General features: G+C 38.8%; 1 protein-coding gene across 4 annotated transcripts in view; it reads left to right on the top strand.

Moving 5' to 3' along the window:
- The first annotated feature begins 279 nt into the window (after nucleotides 1-279).
- LOC149576019 (E3 ubiquitin-protein ligase RGLG3-like) overlaps nucleotides 280-25,372 on the top strand; it is a 95,935-nt gene continuing 70,842 nt past the window's right edge. For 2 of the 4 annotated variants that reach the window (XM_089816131.1, XM_089816133.1), the window contains exon 1: nucleotides 280-460. The gene's annotated coding sequence lies outside the window, so the exon portion shown is untranslated. Of the gene's footprint in view, nucleotides 632-9,191; nucleotides 9,227-25,372 lie in introns of all 4 variants that reach the window. The other 2 variants (XM_089816134.1, XM_089816135.1) reach the window with 2 other exon arrangements.

Genomic DNA, 25,372 nt, shown 5'->3' with positions numbered 1-25,372 from the left:
TATTCATAAAGATTCTAATTATTATTGTTATATTTTACATGAAATTTCAACGTCGACCTAAATATAGGAATTGGGTAGCCGAAAAGATAGCTTTCCCGGCGAAAAGCCATAAGAGTCCTACGTGCTGAATGGATTGCCTTCCCCTTCAATAAATAAAGAAAAAAACACTGAAAATGGAAATGCAAGAGAAATCCCTCTTCTGTGAGCAGCCAACATGACGTGTCAGGATTGAATTTCGGACAAAGTGTTATATCAATTAATAATTAATTAAGCGGAGATACCACAAGCTACCAGGATTCATGTTTTAAATGTTGAAATACGTAGCGCCACGCAAAACATGCTAGGAATAGTAAATCTCAATATCTCTGGAAAGCGCGCAGAAGCTTGAAGGTTTTTGCTCAGATCTATTTAGTGGTATTTCTGGTTTCGTAGTACTTCATCTCAGGAGCAGCTTTAATAGGTGAGAATGTTGACCTTTTTCTTGTGTAATTTTTGCATGTTGGTCAAAAATTATCTGTCATAGGCTGTTAATTTGCGTAATCTAGTCTTGAATTTGTTATCTAGGGTTTCAATAAATTTGATAGGGAAGTGCGGAATCTTAATGTCCTTACAGGCGGAATAAATTTAATGGGTATTGCTATTCTTTTCTCTTTTCAAAGCATCAATTTTTGGAAAATTTGAGTATTACAGGCAGTGAAATATATTACTGTATAGTGCAGAATTATATGCTAGGAGCTGATATTATTTTTTATAAATCTTTGAAATTATTTTTTCGTTTTCTAAGAGGGAATTTATTTTATGGTATTGTGAATTGGGAGGATCTCGTGGTAAATCAGTAGTTTTTTATTAGCGAAGTTCAAGAAAAGTACTGCATTCAATTATGGGCGCTGCAAAGCTCAACTGACGAGGGTACGCCCAAGTCTTGGGCGAACTTAAGGAATAGATCCTTCTCAGTCGTTCCATCTAAGATAAGGCATGCTTTCCACCTTGGCTAATTGAGGCAATTTAATTAACAGATAGCCAGGATTATTCAAAATACAAGCGAAGACTTGGGAATCCCTTACGTGTAAGCAAACAAGTACACCAAACAAGTACACCGATATTGTAATAATGAGCCCTGCAACGCTATCTCCCACAATCCTACAGCAGACAATGAACAATTGTCATCCAGTTTATTATGTGAGAAGCATGCGTGATAGAGTCCAAAGGGGACATTATATTAGCCTACAGAAGGAACTTTCCTCAATCTCAAACTGCATAGCAACCTAGCCCATTGCGTGCTTCTATATGAGATTCATATAGTTGAGAAGTTAGGTCCACTTTTTTCACTTGATAATTTCCTCTTCATTAACTTCATCCACAGAGAAAGTTGCATGTCTACAATCCCTTTAGCTGCTACATTTGTTGAGGGTGATGCTACAAATCATGTCGAGAGCTGATGCAGTCATGTTCAGATGATCCAGTGAAGAGTTATCCAGTCATACAGCTAATTAAGTTAAATTAAATACACAACCCAGCTTAGTGGAACAACTAAATACAATATGTTCTTTATTCATTCTCAGTCACAGAATTACAAAATCCACCACCATGATTTGTTTGTGGAAAAAATACAGAAACCATGATTTTTTGTTGAAAAATAAATCAGAAAAACTACCGCCATGGTTTTTAGGACAAAATCATGCAAAACTCTCATACTGGAGAAAACAGGTCAGAACCGTGGTAAATAAAACTACCCATCATAGAAACCTTCAGGCAGCAAAACATCTGACTTCGCATGGTAGAATACCCCAATAAATGATCAAACTTTGTCATGTGGTAAAACAAGAAAACACTTTGCATGGAAAACAGTACATTCAGGCAACATGCAACTGACAAGAAACACATGCAAGCAACATGCAACTCACAAAGTTTGCAACTTTTGCTAAAACCAAGAAATCCGTGAGCAAAACCCACAACCAAGTTTGTAATTTTCAGAAAAATGTAATGTCCCTTATCAGGATCTTTCATAATTTAATTGAAATTATTCAATTGAGCTTTTGCAGGTCCAATTTGATACATCTTATTTTCTCTTCTATGTGTTTTTGGGTGATTAATACTCTTAGTATACCTTGATTTGTGAAAAGATGTGTCTTTTCATTATATTATTTTTTAATATTAATTTATTATTATGTTGTTTTTTTTTTTTGATTGGTAAGAGGCTGAAGCCAAGATCAATTATTACGTGTTGTTATTAATTATTATTATTATTTATTAATTTGCGAGTAGATTTGAACCCAAGACCTCTTCGATAAGAGGCTCACAATTTACCTTTGTCTTGTAGGCTCTTGCCTATTGTTACTTATTAATATTAATATTAATACAATTCACTTTATATTATGATTATTAATGTTTTCTCATTTTATGTAATAATATTAAATTTTCATTTAATATTAATAAACTATGCTATACTGATTAATATTATATTATTATTTATCTATATTTTAATTTCATTTTGACTGGATATCAGAGTCCTCCCTTCTCAATTTTTTTTGTCCTCAAGCAACATCATAAATTTCCTTGTAGAGCCAATATACAAAGCATATAATTGGATGTATGAAAACATGAAGCATACACAGAGGAAATATGTAGTGCATGAAAACATGAAGTAGACACGATGCAGACATATAATACATGCATTCTTGATTAATGCCTTACAATTTGCAATAAACTAGGGTTAAGAAAAAGATTTACAAAATTTACTTCTTCAATAGAATCTTGCAACCACAATTAACCATTAGTATAGGTGTATATATAAGTTTCAAATAAAATGTCAGTCATGATAAATTACTCTATAACGCCCTGCTCGGGATCCCAGAAGAAATAAACCTAATATGATGTATGGATTATACATTATCTCTCCTGCATGGTGGGAGTGGGAGCTTGATTAGGTGACCACGCGGTCAGGAGGTAGTGACTTCTTATCATTGGGTTCCCCCCACAAATTGACAGTTATCAGATGTTCATGGATACAATTGTACCTTTATCATTCTTGTTGTTGTCTTAGGGACTTCTATTCATTTGATGTATCTACGTATCATGTATCTTGTATTTTGAGATTCTACTAGATGTATTGTATATTGATTTACTTGTATTTATTATTGCATACCCTGCGACATGTGTAGTGGATGATGTTATTTGAATGTACTTTATCATATTAGTTGGCTTTTATGTATGTGTATATCAGATTATGTACGTGTTTATTCATTTTATGATTATAGACATTGTAATTGAGACTTAAACTTATTAATAAACCTTTCTTAAATGTGACTCAACGTGAAGAGACCCTTCAGGAATGAAATCTGTATTGTAATTGCATTTGTGTAAATTTTGTGTTTTTGTATATTGCTTCCGCATTTTTACTTTGATGTTGCTTAAACTTAAAAAAAAAGGTTCAGAATACTTTGTAACATATTAGGTTTATTTCTTTTGGGTCCCCGAGCGGGGCGTTACATACTCCAACTTGATCCCATACTATGCCCAAGAGTGGAACTTTGGCCCCCTTGGCCTTAGTGGCGGTGTTTACGCATTCACACGAGGTGGCCTACTTAGCGGGATGCTTGTTTTGTTTTGCTCTTATTATCATTCTTAGTCAAGAAGAACACTTAGGATGTAAACAAATTGCTTAGGCACCAAACTCGATGGTCTCCCTCAAAGTTTTTGTGGATCCAAGCTCTTAAGCTCATCTTGGACATGTCCTCAAGGCATTCTTGGGGACGCTGATCCTTACCCATCTCGGAATAACTTGTTGGCTCGATTTAAATTAGACTCTCCTTGAATACACGCTGTTCTCTCTCCCGAGGTTACCCTTATAGGCAAGTTGGCAATAAACTATACATGAATTGAAAATTCCATGCTATTTTCGTAATGACTCTGGTCTAGAAGGAATGCTAAGATGCAATAGGTCGTGTTTATGTTAATTAAACTTATGATCAGACTGTAATAGCAATGGTTATTTGTAGATTTAGGGAATACTAATCTATATTTATCTTGCAGGTGATAATCAAAACAAAATGGATATGAATTAAATCAATACTGAAATTTTTGAGTTAAGTCTGAAAGCAATTCAATCACTGGGCCTGATGTCCCAATCTGAAGAGATAGAATCATTTATCAATTTCGATGTCTTTCCTCTTACAATCAGTTAATATAAATATGGTACTCAAAGGGGTTTAATCACAAACATACATGACAGTTCGGTGAAGAGTCTCTTTGAAGAGACACGATGTCTAAACTTAACTAATTCAAATGATCCGATTATGATTGAGTGTGATCATACATCAAGTGAACTGGTAAGCTCTATGATTGTCGAGCATGGTAATGTGCAAGAAGATAATCATTTAGCCCCCCTGATCTGATGAGTAAATAGGATCATTTGCTGAATCCATATAAATGCATCCAAGATCGAAATTTATCAAGAATTGGCAACCTGATTTTAAGAGAAAGATAATAAAATATTAATACTTGGTTCGAACAGATTAATTTCAAGGAAAAATCTCAAAGAGTTTTATAAGAGTAGGTCATATCAATGTGTATGTGTGTGAATGTATATCCGTTTGCATGGTGAATTGATATACATGCACACACATACACATATATTTTGCTAATTGATATTTCTTTGAGTTTTGACCGACACTATAGTTTCTCAGCACTCCCGCTTAGCTAGGGAAGATAACAAGGTGTGAATATGTCTAGATATCACCTAATACGTGATATCAAGCACTATACAAAATATCAAGTCAGCATGATATTTGTATAGCTTAGTTAGGTATGTGCACTAACATCACATCGCATGATGTCTACCATAACTTGTCATGGCATGTCCATTGACATTACGTCACATAATGTCCACCACAATTATCTCATTAAGACCATATTGATCTACAACATATATCAAGTCAGCATGATATTGATCAATTAGTCCAAGAGATATTAACTACCAAGACATTTCCATGAATATCAAGACATCATAATATTCGTCATGATAGTGAACATTGTAAAGTTGTCACCTTACAATGTTGAATACAAGTGTATATTATCAGAAAGATCGTCACCTTTTAGTAATGTACATAGGGGGGCCATAAAGTCATGGAGTCACTCACATGACATCAAAAGTTTGCATGAAGCCAGCCCATATTCTCTCACATGGTGTTTCATTGCGTCACATACATGACATCCACCTTGACCCATATTAGAGGGTGCAATAAGGATTGTCGCCTCAAGCTTCTTTCTCACAGAGAAGAGTGTATTGCAAGAGCTGATACCTCAACTTTCTCTCATAGAAGAAGCCATTAAGGTATATCTCAAGAAATCACTGATGTTCTTCCTCAGAAAGGACTTCATTTTCCACAACTCGAAGCTTGTCTCAAAGAAGTGCACAAACTTCACTTTGGCTTGATGAGAATATCGTCGTCCGTTTTTCAGTCTTAATGAATAGTATTCCAGGTGTTCATCTATGGTTTATGCATTCACATTCCCTTAAAGGCCTTTCACTTCATATCATGAATCATAGTCCTTTGACTGCTACCCATTTCTTGATCACACAAGAATCTATCTCTTCAAGGTCTACTCCTTCTGGACCAATGTCCTTGAAGTCAGGTCCTCTAGCTGCTCCCTCTGAAGCAAAATGTCAACGATCCTGTGATGTCAATTGAAGTAGATCCTTTAGTTACTCAATCTGTCACAGAAGCTTACTCTACTTACATGATCTCAATCATCGGAGATTATTGATCCAAGAATGCAATTACTGTTCCTTTTAATAAGGGTAAAATACCTTGTGAAAATTACACCTCCATCTCTTGATTCTGACCTTATATAAAAAATGCATCAGATAAATTTGATCTCTTTCTGGATGCCTTCAGAAGTAATTCATTCCACAACAAGCTACTGCTTGTAGTCCTTCAAATAACTTGCAACTTCACCTTTGACGTGATGTTCTCATAGTATCCATGGTGAACAGTTCTACGCAGTTTGTCCTGTGCATTCATTGTGGAGTCAACTGAGATCTACCCACTGTAGATTCATCGTGCCTGACATGCTTCTACAGCACTTCAATGTGGAAGGTTATCCACGGTGTTCAGCCTCTTCCAAACTCCAACATAGAGTCATCGCTTATTATTCGGAAGTTTTATTTGAGGCACAAACAACACAGGTTGTGATCTCCAACATAACATTGCAATGCAGACCTCTAAATACAATCAATGTTCATTCCCAAATATTGAATGTGCTTCAACTCTTGTGATGGCTTATAAGGTATCTCTGCAGATATAAATATATAGGTCTACTACCATGCGAGCATAACCAGCTATTTCATCTATGAGATTTAAGGTTTCTTCCAGCATCGTTTTGTACTACAGCTCGCTGTGTCAAGGTTTGAAATTTATGACTGCAACACTATATTGCACTGCTATGAGGTTCGAGCATAGTGATTCTAACTTGGCTTTAAAGCACTCTTGTGTGAGCTCAACATGATCCGTAGAAATAGTTGTTTGTAGAGGAGTCTTCTTTGCAATGTCAACAATGTTTGCAATACTCTTTTGTTGTTGTTTGTGCCTCTATCAAATCTGGCAATTCATGTTGACTTAACTGGTGGCAGTTTTTCAGTCATTACTTCTCATTGATGTCATTTCTTATGCATTCCTTATTATCGGATTTGACAAGACTTTTAATCATCATGGAGATATCAATAATAAGTCAACCTCTTCGAGCAGATAATATTCATGATGGAATGTATTGCCAATGACAGGCATGGAATGATCAAACTTGCCAGACCATACCCAAATAGAGTCTTTTACGAAAAATCATTTAAACATCAGGGATCTGCTTAGCCTATCATCAAACTGAGTTAGCAAGAGATGAACTCCCCGTCATGCAAAAGTGGCAAGCATTGATATGCGTACCAGTGATGGGATTCAACTCAACCTCACAATCAAATGTATGGACACAACAACTTTATGTTTAGTATGGATCTTATGATCTAAGCAACAATAAAGATTGCAAATACCCAATTTTAAGATAATCTGATTACAACTATAGTCTTCTGAGTAAGAGAGCCTTCAAGTATGAGCTCCCCAAACTGCCAGTACAAATATCGTTATTTCCTTCATCCTTTGTGACGAGGTTCCGTATAACAGCATCATCATCTTCATCCTCCATGTCCATGCTTTGCACTTCATGCCCACCACAATAACCTCACTGGCAAGCTGTCTATTTCATCAACCCATTTTGACAAATAAAGACAGCTTTTATTTAAGCAGTGGTACCCAAAAGCTTTCAAAGCTAATGGATGTAATGTCAGAGCAAAATATCCACTTTCATCTATTAGAAATATTTGCACATTTTAAGGAAAGATGCCTCTCCTCTGCCTTCAACGTCATTTTCAGCAGGATGTTGGGGCCTCTTTGACCTTTTCAGTCCCAGGGATGCGAGTGCATGACTCTGAGTTAAACTTCAAATTCTGTAATAGAATATCTTTACTGGGAGTGATCAAAAGATGCAGCTCCTTGCTGACAAGAAATTATATGTTTTCCAGTCATGCCAATCAAGGATACAGTTGTTGGCACTTTTGTGCAGACTAAACAATAGTCACTGTAAGAAAGACCACTATTTCTTCTCCCAAGTAATAGTCAGTAGAGGAGTCCGAAGAAAATAACACAGTACGATAGGAACAGTTATATGACCATTCATGAAAGCCCGATCTCTGCAATCTGATGACCATTCACAAAAGCCCAATCTCTGCAATCTTCAATGTATATTATAACGTCTGTACTGTGAATATCTCTGCAATATATTTTATAATCTGGAATCTTAATATATCTTCTACAATATAGGATATATAATCTGTGGTCTCAATTTTTATCCTCTCTGGCTCATTTGAGTTCTCCATAGTTATATCAGATGAAATGTTAGCATACAATAGCCTGATATCTCAAATTTAATTTGGATCTTTTACCAAGGCTCTGATACCATGTTTATGTTAATTAAACTAATGATCAGACTGTAATGGCAATGGTTATTTGCAGATTTAGGGAATACTAATCTATATTTATCTTGTAGGTGATAATCAGAACAGAATGGATATAAATCAAATCAATACTGAAATCTGTGAGTTAAGTCTGAATGCAATTCGATCACTGGTCTTGATGTCCTGATTTGAAGAGATAGAATCATTTATCAATTTCAATGTCTTTCCTCGTACAATCGGTCAATATATATATATATATATATATATATATATATATATATATATATATATAATACTCAAGGGGCTTAATCAAGAACAGCCATGACAGTTCAGTGAAGTTTCTCATTGAAAGACACGATGTCTAAACTTAACTAATTCAAATGACCCGATTATGATCATACATTAAGTGAACTTGTAAGCCCTATGATTATCTAGCATGTTAATGTGCAATAAGATAATCATTTAACCCCCCGCCCCTGATCTGATGAGCAAATTGGATCATTTGCTTGATCCATATAAATGCATCCAAGATCAAAATAATCAGGAATTGGCAACCTGATTTTAAGAGAAAGATAATCAGATATTCATACTTGGTTCTATCAGATTAATTTCAAGGAAAAATCTCAAAGAGTTTCATAATAGAGTAGATCATATCAATATGTATGTGTGTGAATGTATATCAGTTCACATGGTGAACTGATATACATGCACACACATACACATATATTCTGCTAATTGATATTTCTTAGAATTCTGACTGATGCTATCGTTTCTCAATTGGCTGCTTTGACACCAAACTAAACGGTCTCCCTCAAGGTTTCTTTATACATACACATATATTCTGCCAGTGAATGATGAATGTGATGCCTCAAGGTTTCTTTATATATATATATATATATTTCATTTCTTTTCCTTGCCAGTGAATGATGAATGTGATGCCTCAAGGTTTCTTTATATATATATATTTCATTTCTTTTCCTTGCCAGTGAATGATGAATGCGATGTATATGTAACTGTCGTCTCAGACAAATCTCTATATCTTATATATATTTATAACTTAGCTGAGATTTGAGTTGATTAATTTCGTTCACATCTTCTCTTTTCACTGATGATGAGTAAGGAAGCATAATGTTTGTGCTGCTCTTTGATTGGGCTGTATATATGTCTATTTGTTGACTGTACGTGTTTGTAGACGCTGATTGGATACTCCCCTCAAGCACAAATGAAGTATGTATATTACCAACTTCTTGTTCATTCCATAGCTATAATAATGAGTCATGATGATTGTTCTCTTGTTATTAAATAGTTTGCACTTCATCATAGCATACTCAACAATGAGATAATTGTTCTTCTTTCTAGATTGTCACCAATGTCTTAGCACTGCTCTGACATGAATAATGTTACAATGTTGTAATTTTCAATTTTCATTATGGAGTCGCTTTTTACTAGGCCTGGTACAAAATTAGTTACTCGGTGTTACTGGGTAAGTTAAAACACAGTCAATGCTACCTGTAATCTGAGTCTGAATTTTTAGCAGAACTCTTACTCTTGACATTTTAAATAGGCACCATCATGTGGTTTAGAGGATAACTACTGAGTGGATTGGTCAGCTTTCATGAATTGATATTATTCAATATCGGGTGCTTGATATCAATATTTATCTTGTAATGTTGCCCCAATGAAGTCTAGAATCTCATTATAGCATATATATGTTGCAGCATATAATATATTTTGCTAACTGTCTGATCCTAACTGTCTGTAATGTTCCTCGATAACTTATGGACAAATTTTGACCAATTTCCTATACTTCAATGAAAGATCCCAAAAGGATCCTTTCACTAAACTTCTGTAAATTTTAATTAAAATAATAGATTTTCCTGTGCTTTCCTTGTGGTCTTAGAGAATTAGACAGAAGTTGTAGAAAGATTATTATTTTTTTTCTGTATTTTTCAGATAAGTAAAACAATGATTAAAAACAGCAGAAAATAATATAATATTCAGTCAACCAGAATAGCCACAAATCGTACCAAGTAAGATATGTAATCAGTATGCCAGCAAATGTGTTTACGAACAAAGAATGATGATGCCAGCTGCAAGAATGGACCAGCCACGCACCAAAAGGGCAGAGATGGCTGACGTAATCCAACCAACAAACCACGTGCCAGTTGAAAGGCAGCTGTACAGCTGCTATAGTCACACCAAGGTAGCAAGAAGATCCCAATGTGCCAAACAAGACCCCCAATGTGCAATGCACAAGCACCCTTAACGCTGAACTTAACAATCTTTGTCAACTGCTGAAACAATACTGTAGAATGCTGCTGAAACCACCTATTGGGATTTGCGTCCCACTAGCCAGACTCTAGGGTTTGCGTCCCAGACCTCTAGAATCACTCCTCAGAGCAAAATCGCAAATACCAAGAATGAAGATGTAAAAGAGAATGAAATAATGAGCCAACATCTCCTTTTATCTCCCTCTCTAAGCCAATTGAACCTCAAAGGGAGAATATGCCTTTCCCTTTATTATAAAATGACATCTTCTCAATTAAAAGGTCTTTATGTATAGGAAAACACTCCTTTCATCAAATAACGTAACTCTAGGTGCCCGAAGGTCTCCGAATGATGAAAATGAGTTATAATAATTCAAGACCTTTCCAACGAGCTCTAACACATAAGTCTACTTGACTAGATGAAGCCAAAATCCCCTTATTACTCCAATTACCTATCTAAATAGCTTTATTTTAATTTATTTAAACTCAAACTTTGGAAATATTAAAAATATTTCCTTTTATTCAACTGGAAAGCCAAAACAACCAAATTATCAATGAACGGGTTTGTCACCTGCTTGTGACTGATGCTGGGCAATTTGGGCCAACTGGCAGTCCCATCCCTAAGAACTAGGGATGCTCCAAGAAGCTAGGGAATATACCCTGTCACCCTGAAACTGAAACCGTATACTAGTCCCGAGGAGCCTCAAATCTGATCATTGCCACAACCTCCCAAATTTTAGGAAAACCCCTAAAATTAAGGAATTGCCTCGACCGGCTCTCAAACTAACTGTAGAACCAACTCTGGTCACTGAGTATCCAGTATGAGTCTCTATCCACCATTGCTATCCTACAAGACTTTAATAATAGGCCAACTTTCATGATTTTGCTAGTCAAACTAGAGAGGGGACATGACATTCAATACAATTTACGAAAATAATAAACAGTATTCGTAGACCAAACAAAGGTGTGCTTGGCGTTAGAAAGCTTCAATAAAGATGACAATTGATTTTGATCAATTTGCTACCAATGATGTATAGAGGTTGATGTTTTCCATTACACAATCAAGCCTTTTCAAGGACTTCAAATGTTTTAAGGTCATGTGGAAATTGCTCACAAAATTTGTTCAGCTAAGTAATAGAATTCTTCAGTGTAGGGCAAAAATGCTAGCCAAAATCTCCATTAGTAGTTCTATTACCAATACAACAGCAAGAGCAGGGGCAATAATTTCCCTTGGCGCACGCCAATCAAGTATGAAGTAAGACTGGGAAAACATCTTCATTTGAATTTGTTGAGCTTTCTATTACCGTGCAAGTTGAGTCCAATGTGATCAAAGTCCCGCAATTTCCTATTCCGCTAGAGCTATTAGAGTGCCCCCAGAATCTTTAAGACGACAAGAGTCAAAATTGATTGTAGGGCCATTACATAGCTTGATGGTTTTACCAAGTGTTATCATACGTTAAAGATAATTCATGTGAATCGTCCTAACTCCATTCGTGTTACCAATTTTAGCACTCATATACTTGTCATCTATTCATTTAAAAATACTATCAAAGTTTACGATGCCCATTGCTCATTATTATCACTTGCTATCATCCTGATGTAGTGATATGTATAATATTATTTGATACCTATTTGTGAGGTTTGATTTCTTAGTGATTGTCAGTTTCTTATTTGAAAATTTGTAAATATCTCCCAGTTGCTGATGTTTTCTCTAGTGAATCCTCTCCGTGCCTATTTCTTCCTTTGTGCTAGGCCTACTATTACATTCCTTTCTATGTCTTCTTCTATCAACTGGTTTCCTTCCGGATAATGGCTAACTGTAGAGTAGACTCTTGATTCCATGCTCTTCTTATTTCTCACCATTTATCCTTAGTTGTTCTGTGCCTAATGTGGATTCATATATATATTTATATCGAGTCTCAATTCTGTTTAGTAAAATTTCATTTCTGAATACTTCTTATTATTGCTTTCAGGTTGGCACGATCATGCTTTGATACCAATTTGTAAGGTCCCTTATTGGGACCTTTCATAATTTAATTGAAATTATTCAATTGAGCTTTTGCAGATCCAATTTGATGTATCTAATTTTCTCTTCTATATGTTTTTGGGTGATTGCTATTCTTAATATACCTTGATTTGTAAGAAGATGTATCTTTTCATTATATTATTTGTTAATATTAATTTATTATTATGTTGTTATTTATTAATAATTTTATTAATATTAATATTAATACATTTCACTTTATGATATGATTATCAGTGTTTTATCATTTTATATAATAATATTAAGTTCTCATTTAATATTAATATATTTTGCAATACTAATCAATATTATATTATTATTATTTTATTTATTTATTATTTATCTATATTTTATTTTTATTTTTATGGGGATATCACAAAAAAACGTGCAATCCGCCAATGAATTTGCAAAATCATTTTCTCATAAAAAATGATTAATATTTTATAGAATAAATTATAGGACAAAAAGTGCTACATATATTTTTTGATGAATAGTCCCTTCTCTATTAATAAAATATTAAAGTTACATATTTACGAAAAATGGTTGGGGGATACAAGATCATCTCGCGAGAGTTCAAACCACAAAGCTGGAAACATTAACAACTATTCATAAAAAAAAATAAGAACAACCCTCAGGCGGCTAAAGCAGTGCCAGCCGAGGGAGGTGTATCCTGCTGATCATGAAACCCCCAAGCATCAGCGGGGTTGGAGGGTGGCTCAAGAGGAACCCACCTGTCATCAACAACAACAGTTTGTTCTTTTTCCTCTCCCTCCGCCCTGGACGGTGAAATTGCCAGGTCCAGGTAGGGGAATGACCATTTGGGGTCAGGAGCAAGCGCAGGGGCAGGCCAACCAGGAACAATAGGAGCAACAGGAGGAGCATTCGGCGACCATCCTGAGCCATTTCACAGAGAGGTAGAGCAGCGAGTGGCTTGGGAATGCGACGTTTGGGAGCATTGGGCCGAGGAGCTATGCCCCTGGCACCGACCATGAGGTGAAGTTTGATCCGTCGAAGCGGAATCCAATGACATCGGGGCAACCGTCCACGACGCATCCTTAATGATTGAGAAGCTCTTGTAGGTGGGCCACCTCGAGAGCCACATTGTTGGCTTGTACTTTAATCTGTAGCATTACATTATTACATTTGCAAGCCTTAGTATACATAGCAACATTTATATCTAGAAAATTGCATGTAAAAAGCACAACATTTCCATCTTTCTAAAGGGTGAAAAGAATTTCCATCCTGAAAGCATACCAAATCTTGGAGAATTTAAACGGGATTTTGGTAGAGACCTCAAGCAAAACCATATGCCAAGAAAATGGTTCTGTCCTAAAAGGCATGAAAAAATCATGTATCTGGAATCAATACTGTTGAGCTCTGCGACAACCAAAGATGTGCAAGAAAGTCTCAGGTTGCCCACAAAAAGGACAACGTGGGTCAAGAATACCCAAATGCTTGAGCCGAGGACCCAGAGGCAAACCCTAGAAGAGATCACACCAAGCAAAGTGTGCAATCTTCGGCTCTAATGGCTTTTTAGATACTGTTAAACTTGTATCTCCAATTTTATTGTGTGAACTGGAGGTGCTATCGCCGATTGAGAGGCTCAGCCATAGGCAAATGAGGCACCAACCACAGGTATCCCATTTTTGGTTTTTAATTGACAAGAGTACATGGATACCACTTCTAGTCCTTCCACCAAGGTTTGGTGGGTTGAATTTGTTGACTTGGTGAACACCTCCTTCAGGGTTCGCGACATGGCTTAACCGCCTCTCATGGATCTGGGTAAGTCTGGTGTTTGTGACGTTCATTGATAGCTCGAGCTTTTGGCGCAACAACAAACATACCAACAATTGGTATTAGAGCCTTGGGTCATGAGTTCGAATCTCGAGAGGTCTCCTTCATTCCGTCGGTGTGAAACCCTCAGTTGGTGTTGAGTGAAGATTGTTGACTTGGTGGTCAACATCTCCTTCGGGGTTCGCGACATGGCTTAACCGCCTCTTGTGGATCTGGGTAACTCTGGTGTTTGTGACGTTTGTTGATAGCTCGAGCTTTTGGCGCAATGACAAACATACCGATAGAATGCCTAGCTTGTGAAGCAAGTGAGGAGGTAGAGCGGAGATCAAGATGTCAAAAGTCTGTTGATATGGGGATATTGGGCCTATATATCCTCCCAAGACCATTCACAGAGACTTTGGAAAATAGATCTTTGGGTGTCTTGGTGCTGCGTTTGAAAAAACACAGTGCATTGGTACCTTCAATCTTGGCAAATGGCACACCTTAAGTTGAAAACAAGGGTGACCACCACAAATTGTGTTGATTCATGGAAATCCCATATCTCAAAAAATTACCAACCCATCAAAGCCATGGCTTAACAGCCTCCCATGCTCTCTAAATGCTCTTAAACACAAAAGAGCTTGGATTTGCATAGGTTTTGAGGTGATGAGAAGGGTTTGAAACTCCGATCTCCTTCTATGCTGGATTGTTGATTGGAAAGCCAGAGGAGATGCAGAGCCTGAGAAGAATCTTCCAAGCCTCATCCTGAGAATGAGCTCTAATAACCCACTTGGCACACAAGGCAATACCTTGCTTGCGAGTGGAAATAAGGCCAAGGCCACCAGATTCCTTGGGCAAGCAACAATACTCCCAAGCGACTCTGTGAAAGCCATGATGCTCATAATCCGAAACCCAGAGGAAATCTGTGAGAAGCTTCTCCAGTTTGGAATAAGGGGCTTTATATGGAGCCCAATAGGAGGAATAATACACATGGGTAGCAACCAAGACCTTGGAGCAAATTTGGAATTTACCAACCAAACAGAGGCTTGGTAATCCAATAGTCCAACTTTATCGAGATTTTGTCAAGCACGACATTCCAAAGGTCCATTGTAGAAGCTTGAAAAGCAAAGGGGATACCCAAAAAATGAAAGATTGCACCATGTTGGATCCATTTCCACTAGTATTAAGCGAGCTAAGGTGGAGCAGGAAGGAAAGACTGTTTATAGCAGAGTGTTTTGTGCCACTAGATGGCTGACTCGGAAGCCAAACAAAAAATATCCAGGCATTGGAGCGCATTGGAGAAATTGTCCTCGTCCTCAATGAGGGTGAGGAAGGAATCATTAGCAAAGTTTCCATTAACAAGTTGAGTGGAGGACTCAAGAAGAGAAATACCTCGAACACGACTACAAGAGATGGAGTGGGCTAGAAGGTAACCAAACCCTTCAGCGGCTAGGATGTACAAAGCAGGAGCCAGAGGACAACCCTAGTGAATGGATCTGTAAAGGCTGAAGGCCTCAAATTGTTTGCCATTAATGGTGATGCAAGTAGAAGCATCACCAAAAAGCATCTCCACGAACTGAAGAAAGACAGGTTCAAATTCTAAAGCTTTTAACATAGCAAGAATGAAGAGCCATTCAATGCAATTGTAACTTAGGCAAAATCAATTTTGAGAAAGAGAGCTTGTTGCTTAGTCCTACGGGCCCATTTGATGGCTTCCCATACAACAATTATGTTGTCCAGGATATAGTGAGATTTGATAAAGCATGTCTGTTCTAGAGGGATAACTAGGGGTAAGAGATGCTAGATTTTAAGCACTAGGGCTTTGGCTATGATCTTATAGGAGACATTGAACAAAGTGATAGGCCTCCAATTGCAAATATTCTTGGGATCGCTAGCCTTAGGTATGAACTTGATATTGCTTTTGTTGATAAGGTTACCTAAAGATTTAGAGTGAAAAGCTTCCAGGTAGACCTTGTGAAGATTAGGCCCAATGGAATCCCAATGGCATTGTAAAATTCATAGGGGAAACTATCGCACCTAGGAGCTTTGTCATCCGCCATGGAAAAGATAGCCTCCTGAGGTCACTGAGAGTGAGCAATTGCTCACAAAAAGCATGCTGCTTAACCGCAAGGCGGTGAGGAATTATAGCAATGCATTCCTTCAAAGCCTGAACTCGCTCCGATGATTGATCCTAGGTGGTGAACACCTTTTCATGATGGCGAACAAAGGCTTGATGAATGTCAGGAAGGGTAGAAAGAATCTGCTACCCTAAATTTTTTAAATCCCAACCGAAGTATGCCGAGCTCTGAGAGCTTGAAAGAATTCCTTCGAGGTTTGGTTGCCAACCTCAAGCCAGTGGAGATAGGCTTTGATCTGGGCCTCCCTGGTGGCATAATTGTCAGCAACTTACTTTTGATGGCGGAGATTTGCAAGCAAAAGTTGCAGGTTTGGATCAAATGGATTCAAGGCCAGAGCCTTCGAAGCCGCACATAGAGCTTTGGTGTTGGTGTCATAGGACTGCCTGCGGTACAGTGCAAGTTGCCTACCGTAGATCAGAAAAAGTCTTGCCGTACGGGTGATGGCATCATTCCACCATTGAATCCACCCAAAATGGGCGTGGGGCTGAAGCTCTAAATTCCAAACACGCAATATGTGAGCAATATTGGATTCATGACTCAGCAATGATGTGTTGAGAAAAAAATGAGTTTTGGAAGGACGCCTCTGAGCTCTTTGCTAGGTGACAGTAAAGAGAATGGGGAAATGATCTGACAAGGTCACATCCGGCAGAGGAATGACAAGCAATTCTCTTTCTTCAAAAAAAGAGAAAAAAGATTGTGCAGATATCATTGCACGATCAAGTCTTTTAAAAACCATATCAGAGCCAACTTTGAAATTAGAGCAAGTACGCACCAATTCCCGCCAAAATGATGACGATGGGCATTAGGATAAAAAAGGCCTAATTTATTTCGCATGTAGTAGCAAGCTTCTCTCTCTCTGCAGTTGTCCACCAGAATGGTAGAATATCTTCTTTATCAGAGGTCAACTCAATCATATTAAGTACCCACAAACGACCCAAGTGGCAGGTGCCAAAGAATCCACCATCCACCGCCACAATTGGGATCGCTCAACATCATTGGGAGTATAAACATTAACTATCCCAAAAGAATGATTATGGAAGGATAACAAAGTCCACACAATCCTATGCATGAGGTCAAAACAATGAGAAATAATAGAAGATAAATGAGGTGAAAGGAGAGTGACTACACCACCTTAACCAGCTTCATGCTGGGAAGAAAAAACTGCGCTGCAACATTGAGCAAAAGTTGTGAAATCTTAACTTCCTATAGACAAAGGATGTCCAGGATACCAAGTCGATGTCTAGTATCTCGCACATAATATTTGTGAGGGAGGTCTGTGAGATCCCGCACATTTCATGAGAGAAAATTCATAGAAACAATTCCTGCATGTCATCCTTGTCCCCAAGAGAGGAGAAACTGCTATGCAAAAACGAACCAGAGGTGAAAGTAGGAGAAGAGTCTCCACCAGAGATGATTCTTCTCTTCTTTGAACCGCCTCAGGGTTTTCTCCACGACCATCTGGTCTATGAGAGAGTCACAAGGGTTGAGACCCAAGTGGGACCACCATAGACACTGCCTGGGGTGTGCGGACCCACACGAGTCGAGAAGCACTTGCAAATGAAGCCATCCCTTGGTGGACAGGGTTTGAAACGGGTGGCGAAACCACCAGTGTGATTGGTGCCGCAACAGAAGTAATAGGAACAATCTCCAGCGAAGGCTGAGCAGAGGAGGACACTTGTTGCAGTGTGATTGGTGCTGCAATAGAAGTAACAAGAACAATCTCCAGCGAAGGCTAGGCAGAGGAGGACCCTTGTTGTTTGGACGACAAGGAAGTCTTACCCTTGCGCACTACAGTTGTCCATTCATCTTTCTTGGCATTTTCAAAAGGCTTGACATGGGTCTCTTTGATATGAGCTGGTTTGCAAGGCATGGCCAAAGGGCAGTTCTTGATCTTGTGTTCAGTTGATTGACACCGATAACAAGTGTTCGGCCGGTTCAAATATAGCATCTTCTAAGTGAAGGTGTGTGCCCGACCTGAATGCCAATGGTTTCTTTGAGTTATCGGGAGAGGTCCACTTCAACACAAACCCTCCTTTGAGGACATGCATCGAAGAACTTCTCTGGTTCCATGCAAATCGCTTTGCTGAGGGTTTGAGCAATAGCGTGGATAAACTTCCAGCAAGGTAAGGGATACCTGGAATCTTGACCCACACAGGGACTTTTAGTTTCTTGTCATCTGAGATAGAGAAATCTTGAGACCATCGCTGGAAAACCAGCAGTGAAGACCTAACTATTAAGTAACATGGGTCTTTTCTACAAATGTAATAATATGGCCATTGTAATTGATATGTTCCAAATGCAGATCCCAATCTCTTATAAATATAAGATTAGGAGACCTGTCTCATGAAGAGAGATGTCTCTATGATTAATCATTATTAGTAAATATATATTAACAATATAAATCACAATATAACATATGTATTATATATAATATATATGTATAATATATTATATATATAATATAATATATATTTATAATATTGTATATATATATATATATATATATATATATATATATATATATATATATCAACATTGTATCTTACGATTAAATCAATCCGACTATAGCTCTAATTTTAACACTCCCTCTTATCTAGGGAGGATTTGTTATGGAACATAATATGCTCTTAAGCATATGGAGATATATCATCCAAATGTGATATTTCTGGAATGGCATATTTACAAATATTAACATAAATGTAATGTCCCCATTTTAGCAGTTGACCAAGTGTGTGTGCGTTAGCCTTGTTCTACATGGTCCCGAGGGCTAACGAAGGGTTTAATGGGATCGTGGAGTGTTTTGGCCTAGTCATTTCCAGTTTGGGCCAAAACGAAGTTGATTTACTCAGTTTCAAGCATACTTACTATTTTTAGTAAGTCGGCAGGACACAGTGCAGGTCAATTTTGGTGATTGGATTCGATACTCCTCGGTGAGAGCTTTCCGATGAGCTATCACTCGCATTATTCGGAGTCTGATTGCTAATACATTTTAATGCCTGAAGTTTTATTAAAGTAACGTCTAATTTAATTGTAAAATATTAAAGTGTTACTTTAATATTTATTTTATGGTGATGTGTACCCAAGGGAGACATAAGGGGTATTTTAATATATGTTTTATATTACACATCTTTATCCCACATTGCCCATATGAGTTGAACGGACCCGTGGGAATAGAATAAAAGGAAGCATTTGTAGCTTCATTAGACAGGTTGAATATGAGAAGAAATTGGTGTGTGAGTTTTAGCTTTGTTCTTGGCATTTGAGGACGTCTATCCTCTCTTGTAACATTCTAGACGTCATTCCCTTGGGGTTTGGCCTTTGGAATTCTTTCTTATTGGCTTCATTATCAGGCAGTTTAGTTGCATTTCCGGCTACAGGCAGATTTGATATTTTGCTCATATCTTCTTCACTACTTGTTCGACGCTTATGCCGCTTGGAGGGAATGGTATTATGAAGATAGTGGACTGATTGGAGGACAAAGTATTGTAGCAGCAAGTTCGTAAGCATGGGCTGGAGTATTATGACAATATTGCTGAAGTAATTAGCGAGTTGATAAATCTGCCATGTATTTGGTTTTATGAATTCTGAAAATAACATTTTATTAGCAGCAGTTCATTTCCACTTTGCATATTGTTGTAGTTTCTTTCTTGTTTATGTTGTATGATACCAATTCCATGCACGAAACACAACAAACAAATAAACGTTTGATTTCCAGAGTTATAAGGGGTTTTAAGAAGTTGAATGCAAACTGTTTGACATAATTCCTTTCAGCAATTTGGTTTAGTTTTTGGGACATTCAGGGGTGCCCATTACAGTGGTATCAGAGCTATAAGTCCTGCCATCCTGTGGAGGTCTTATAGGGAATTTGGAACAGCCGGATAGAGGGAAAAAGTAAGTAAAAAACACAGGCTAAGCATTTATGTTTGAGCATGCGACAGGGGTCTTATAATTTCCGCGATACCAGAGCAAGACAAAATAGGATTTCAGACTTGCAAAGCAAACAGTCTAGTACATCCGTGCAGGGGGACATTGAATTCAACCATACAGACACAGAGGAGATATTCTGTGATCAGGACAATAATATGGGTGATCGAGATGACAGGAATACAGGATTAGGCGGAGGCAGAAATGCTGGTCCAGATCAAGGGGAGGTACTGTTCCGACAGTTACTGGATACATTAGAGCAGGGGCAGCGTATGCAGCAGGAGCAGAATAGGCGAATGGACATGATGTTGCAGCTCATGGCTAGACAGATGGGTGTCAATATTAATCCAGATGATGCCAACAATAGAAACAATAACAACGAGAGAAACAATAACAACGGGGGAAACAATAACCATGAAGGCCAAGGCAACAACAATGGTCCTGAGAATAACATTAATGGTAATAATGGACACGGCAACAATGGGAATGAGGCTGATAACTTTAGACACGTTGCACGCCCAGCACGGACTACGAGCTCAAGACCTCTTCTACCCACATTTCCACCCAGAGATCCGGTTCAACCAGTAAACGAACCGCAGATTACCGAGTTACAGGATCAGTTCAGGAGGGACTGGGAGGCTAGTGGACCAGAGTTTCAGGCGGATATTTCTCTTAGAGATTATATGGACTTGAGGATGAGACACATGACTAAAGCAGGAGGGAGGAATCAAAACTTTGAGCTGAGGAAGAAAGTTGGAAAACTTTCTTTACCTTATTATGATGCTTCAGGGAAGATGACTGCACGAGCTTGGGTGCAGAAGGTAGATACATACTTGCAGCTAAATCCTATGCCTGAGGAGGAGGCTATCAAGTATGCGGCTATGCACTTGGATGGCGTTGCACATGAATGGTGGCATCATGGCATGGTGACTTTGGGGCATAATCAGATTACATCCTATGAGGAATTCACCGAAACATTGATTGGGAGATTTGACACTAAGGATCCCGAGTTACATTTCAAGGAGCTAGCACAGTTAAAACAGTCAGGTTCTGTGGATGCTTACATTGCCGAGTTTCAGCGCTTGTCTGTACTTGTTACTGATATCTCTCCTAGGAGATTGGTGGTGTTATTTTGTGATGGTCTTGCTGATCCATTACGAGGTTGGGTGAAGGGACATGATCCACTCACGTTAGCTGAAGCAACTAAAAAGGCACGAGATTTAGCCCCTTCGGTATACAAAGGAAAAAACCATTCAACAGATTCTTCCTACCGCAAGGACAAAGACAAGAAATCATTTCAGAAAGAGTATAGCAAACCCAAAGAAGGATCAAAAGGACTAGACAATGAAACCTTGAATGAACTTCGAAAGAAGAAGCTGTGCTTCCATTGTAGAGAGCCTTGGGACTTATCTCATAAATGTTCTCTCAAGGCTAAGGCAAATCAAATGGAGTATTTTTCAGCAGAAGAGTCAGAGTTAGAAGGGGAGGATCAGCACTCCGATTCAGATGAGGGTAACACTATAGAGGAGAGCAATATTCCAAAGGATGATAGATCGTTGGCACGCTTGACAGGGGCCCAAAAGGCAATCACATTTAAGGTCAGGGGTACTATCCAGGGGCAGAAAGTGATATCTCTTATTGACACTGGGGCTACACATAACTTCATAGATGCACAGTTGGTAGCCAGGAGAGGGTTACAGACAGAGGAGCATGATGGGTTTAGAGTCATGGTGGCTAACGGTGATAAGTTATTATGCACTCGGAAGATATCTAATCTTCGCATCAGGTTTGGAGATGGCTACGAGTTGGAGGATGAGTTCTATGTTGTGGACATGGGAGATTATGATGTCATCCTCGGCATGACATGGATGGCTTCACTAGTTGAGTTCACACTCAATCTAGCGAAATTGGAGATGAGATTCCAGCATGAGGGCAGAACTGTGGTACTTAGAGGGCTTTCAGATGGAGGTTGCAGAGTAGTGTCCTTGAGGAGAATGCAGAGACTTTTTCGTCATGATGACATAGAGTGGGCGGCAGAGTGCCACATTATGCCAACTTCACCAGAGCCACAAGAAAAGAGTCATCCACTAGATGTCCAGAAGATACTTGATAGACACGCTAAAGTATTTAGCGATATTCCTCATGGGGTTCCTCCTGACAGAGGGATGGAACATGTTATTGAGCTCGAGGAGGGAGCCAATCCAGTTATGATTACTCCCTATCGTCATCCTAAGAAACACAAGGATGAGATAGAGAAGGCGATTAAGGATTTGTTGGAGATGGGGCATATCAGGCCCAGTAAGAGCCCTTTTGCTTCAGCAGTAGTATTGGTAAAGAAGAAGGATGGGACGATGCGCATGTGCATCGATTACAGGGCACTGAATAAGAAAACAATTAAAAACAGGTATCCCATTCCTAGGATTGATGAGCTGATTGATGAGTTGCATGGGGCATGCTTCTTCACCAAAATTGATTTGCGATCCGGATACCATCAGATCAGGATGAGAGCAAAGGACATTGAGAAAACAGCCTTCCGATGTCACTATGGCCACTTTGAGTTCATGGTTATGCCATTTGGTCTAACCAATGCACCTGCTACATTTCAAAGTAGTATGAACCAGGTATTCAGGAAGCAGCTGAGGAGATTTGTCTTGATCTTCTTTGATGATATCTTGGTCTTCAGTAAGACCTGGGAGGAGCACTTACATCATCTAGAGGAGGTGTTATCTATTCTGGAGAGAGAGTCATTGTATGCCAAGGAATCTAAATGTGAGTTTGGCATGATTGAGCTCCTTTACTTGGGGCATATCATTAGTGCAGATGGCGTTCGGGTTGATCCCGAAAAGATTAGAGCTATTGTAGAATGGCCTACTCCCACAAACCTTACACAGCTTAAGGGATTCTTTGGTTTATGTGGTTTTTATAGGAGGTTTGTTAAGGGATTCTCACAGATTGCTACACCCTTGACAGATCTTACCAGGAAAGGAGCCTTCGTGTGGACAGGGGCAGCACAGAGGTGTTTTGAGCATTTCAAGCAGGTAATGTCTTCATGTCCAGTTCTAGCTCTACCGGATTTCACGAAGCCTTTTGAGCTTCATTGTGATGCATCAGGTGATGGGATTGGAACAGTATTGATGCAGAAGAAGCATCCCATTGCATTCGAGAGTAGGAAGCTCCGAGGAGTTGAGAAAAGTTATTCTGTCTATGACCGGGAGATGTTGGCCATAATGCATGCATTGGCCAAATTTCGATCATATTTGGTAGGTGGACGTTTTGTGATCAAGACTGATCACAACAGTATTAAATACTTAATGAGCCAGCGTGATCTTAATGATCGGCAACAAAAATGGGTGACTAAATTGCAGGCTTATGACTTTGACATAGAGTTTGTCAAAGGTAAGAAAAATGTGGTGGCTGATGCCTTATCTTGGAGACCTCACTTATGTGCTCTGGCAGAGATTTCAGGAGATTGGAGAGATCGGATTATAGAAGAGTATGTCGGAGATGCTTGGGCTTCTGGATTGATTTCAGGTACCATACAGGATGATCGCTATGAGGTGATAGATGGATTGATCAGAGTTCAGGACAGGGTTTATTTGATTCCGTCATCACATTTGAGAGAGGCGATACTAAAGGCATTTCATGATGCACCCACAGCTGGACATCCGGGGGTCTTCAAGACCTACAGGCAGATTCGAGAGCGGTTTTCATGGAAAGGGCTCAAGGATGATGTTCAGAGGTATGTCAGGGAGTGTGTGGTTTGTCAACAGAATAAGGGAGAACACACATTTCCTGCAGGTTTATTACAGCCCTTGCCCATTCCTGATAGGAAATGGGAAAGTATTTCGATGGACTTCATCACTGGTTTACCACGAGTGCAGGGAAGGGATTGCATCTATGTGGTGGTGGACCGCTTGACGAAGTTTGCTCACTTCATTGCTATTCCATCCACTTACACAGCAGCACAGGTGGCAGATCTTTTCTTTAAAGAGATATTCAGGTTACATGGGTTGCCCAGATTCATTGTCAGCGACCGGGATAGTAAGTTTGTGAGTGTTTTTTGGCAAGAGTTGTTTAGGTTGTGTGGTACAGATCTTACACCTAGCACTAGTTATCATCTGCAAACAGATGGGCAAACAGAGATTGTGAATAAATGGGTGGAAGGATATTTGAGAAACTATGTAACTACACAACAAAAGGCTTGGATCAGATGGTTGCATATGGGAGAGTATTGTTATAACACCATTTATCATATGTCCATCAAGATGACTCCTTTCATGGCACTCTATGGTTATGAAGCACCTAGCTTCATGGATTTAGTTTTGGGGGACAGTAGAGTGCCCAAAGCCAAAAACTTATTGCAGGATAGTCAGGACATCCTGAAAGTGCTCAAAGAGAATATACAACAGGCCCAGAGTCAACAGAAATTGTATGCTGATCAGCACCGAATAGAGCGCAGTTTCGAGGTAGGGGATATGGTTTACTTGAGGCTACAACCATATAGACAGTCATCGCTCAAGAAGAGCGGAGCTGAAAAGTTGAAACCTAGATTTTATGGTCCCTACAGGGTGATTCGCAAAGTGGGCAAAGTCGCCTATGAGCTTGAGCTTCCAGAGGGCAATCGAGTGCACAATGTGTTTCATGTGTCTAGGCTTAAGAAAGCCATTGGTCAGAGTGTAGTGCCTTCTGCAGTTTTACCCCCTTTGGATGAGGAGGGGAAGCTTGTGTTAGTACCTGAGGCTATTCTGGATACCAGAGAGAGGAAGCTTAGAAATAGGATAGTGAAGGAGTATTTGGTCAGATGGAAAGATCTGCCGGAGGAAGATTCTACATGGGAGAGTGAGCAGGTTATTCAGCAGGCTGGACTAAGATTGCTTGAGGACAAGCAATTTCAAGGGGGGCGGACTGTAATGTCCCCATTTTAGCAGTTGACCAAGTGTGTGTGCGTTAGCCTTGTTCTACATGGTCTCGAGGGCTAACGAAGGGTTTAATGGGATCTTGGAGTGTTTTGGCCTAGTCATTTCCAGTTTGGGCCAAAACGAAGTTGATTTACTCAGTTTCAAGCATACTTACTATTTTTAGTAAGTCGGCAGGACATAGTGCAGGTCAATTTTGGTGATTGGATTCGATACTCCTCGGTGAGAGCTTTCCGATGAGCTATCACTCGCATTATTCGGAGTCTGATTGCTAATACATTTTAATGCCTGAAGTTTTATTAAAGTAACGTCTAATTTAATTGTAAACTATT

The sequence above is a fragment of the Cupressus sempervirens genome, chromosome 1, assembly GCF_028749045.1.
Source record: "Cupressus sempervirens isolate cs-2001-9-10 chromosome 1, ASM2874904v1, whole genome shotgun sequence".
Taxonomy (NCBI): domain Eukaryota; kingdom Viridiplantae; phylum Streptophyta; class Pinopsida; order Cupressales; family Cupressaceae; genus Cupressus; species Cupressus sempervirens.
This window is presented reverse-complemented; position numbering and strand designations above follow the sequence as displayed.